The sequence below is a fragment of the Lutjanus erythropterus genome, chromosome 12 (assembly GCF_056507025.1).
Source record: "Lutjanus erythropterus isolate fLutEry1 chromosome 12, fLutEry1.hap2, whole genome shotgun sequence".
Classification (NCBI taxonomy): domain Eukaryota; kingdom Metazoa; phylum Chordata; class Actinopteri; order Lutjaniformes; family Lutjanidae; genus Lutjanus; species Lutjanus erythropterus.
Window position 1 is genome coordinate 22,191,878 of NC_139328.1, and position 2,324 is coordinate 22,194,201.

Consider the following 2,324-nt stretch of genomic DNA (forward strand, 5'->3'; position numbering starts at 1 on the left):
AAAAAGTCTCACACACACCTTACTGAAGGTAAAAGTTGCTCAGTGGATGCAGAAACAACCAGACAAGGATGGCACCTTGAAATCAGGCCAGAGGCTGAAGTTTTAGGACTGCATTTCTATGACCTCAGTTTTTCGCCACAGCGCCCTCTAGAGTTGAGTAACTGCAAACGTGAAAAGAAGACCGCATTTACTCCACCCAAACACTTTCTGCCCAAACAAGAAAGTATGATTTTGAATGCAGGGCTTTAACTTTTAATACAGTATTGTAACACTGTATCACTATTTTACTTAAGTAAGAGCTCTGATACTTTTTCCACCACTGTCCGAAGCACAACAGCTAATACAGTCATATAGTCATGACCCATAATGCCAATATACTTAATATTATTACACTGAGGGCATTTATACAGTTACCCAATTACAAGTACCGGTCTGGGTATTGAAGCTGCTAATATTTTCGTTAAAATATATCACATAAAGTACAAATACAGAAACTACTAACTGTCTAAATGGTAACAATAGTAAAGTTGTTACTTTAATTTGTCACACGTGGACATGTGGCAAGTTCAAAGCTGTTGTGTAATATAGTAAATGTGTAATGTATGACATCATTCTAATGGTAGTTACGCTGTTAATGTCTGAAGAAACAGTGACTGTGTGCAGACGCTCACTTGTTTTGATAGAAAGCGCGCAGCAAACGTTATATATTAGTCATTTAGCGAAAATACACATATTTCCTTATGACAATAAAGTGCAATCTAGTCGAATCTAATACAATAATAAAATAATAAAGTGAGTCTTACTTTGTCACGTAGCAGAGATGATCTGTTGTTTAGTGTCTGTGCACTGGTGGGGTGTGGCTTAAAGAGAAACGAAACTACCGCAAATGTGACCAACATCACAGCAACGTCACATGTTTGGAAATTTGTTACAAAGCGTGGGCACGTTATTCTTGGACGTTAGGATATTGTTATATTAAATCCTGGGCTGTTTACGACAGACATGTTCAGACATGCCACATTGTTATTATCAGGATAACTGCTATAATTTGGCATGACATGCGTTTGATCTGTTTTTTGGGATTAAAAATCATTATCAGTGTGAAGGCATGATCTTCTAGTGACTGGGTTACAGTGGACAGGTTGCACAGGAGACATTTTGACTTGCCACAGCAGGAAAAACACAGGTGGACTTAATAACAGAGAGGGCCGCTCAGTTCCATCAAGTGTCCCAGTGACAGTGAATGCAGCAATCATTAAGACACCTGTGAATTTCCTGCTATGACATGTTAAAATATCTGCGGTGCATCTGGTCCATTTAAAGCTGGAAAAAAACCCAGCAAATTCTGCTCCTCCCAGAATCTTTTTTCAGTCTGTCAGTACCCTTTTTTAAACCCTTTATTAACGAACATTCAGAGACAAGGGACAGTATACAAAACTTACAGAGCAGAAGACCCAGGGGTAAACTACACTACATCCCATAAAAATGTTAAAAACATACATAAATTAAAAGTTTTAATAGCCTTAGGAAAAGAAAAACACATTCTTCAAATTTCTTGAAACAACAACAAAAAGGTTTCTTATTCCTGAATTAAATTATGTAAATGAAAATGCAAATATTATGAATAGATTTATTATTTAAAAAAATCTTCTTTTTGGGGGTGTCTAAAGAAACCGAACATTTTCCCAGAACAAAACAAACGCGCTTGAAAGTATGATCAATGACACATCTGCAACGGTCTAGCCAGAGTTTTTTGGTGTGAGAATAATGCCAGAATAGGTGTAACACTGTTTCTGGATATTCATCACAGACAGAACAGTTCATGCATTTAGTGACTGGTGGGGTAATTTTTATAATTAAGTTTTCCCAGTTATGTAATATCGATGAAACAAAAACAAACTTAAAGACAGACCTGTGATTCTGCTACAAAGGTGTTACTTTGGCAGATTAGACCTCCTGTCAGGAGTCTGTAGTTGTATGCAGTCTGTATTTGATTGACTTCCTCTGTTTTGTGTAATCCTGATAGACTGCTTCGCTGTAGTAGGAGAAACACCTAACTTTTATTGGTACATTAAACCTGCCGATCATTGTTTTGATTGATTGCTTTGTTTTTTGTATTTTTGGTGCTTTGAGTGTCATTTAGTTCCATTAAATTGGAGAGAAGGCCGACATCTCTATGGCTGATATCTCCAAAACTCTGTAACTCAGACCAAAACTATCGAGATGGATAAATAACACTAAAGGCAGGGGAGAAAAACGTAATGTTGATTTTGGGGTAAACTGCAAACTAGGTAGATTTGTCAGAAAAAAAAACAATGCAAAAC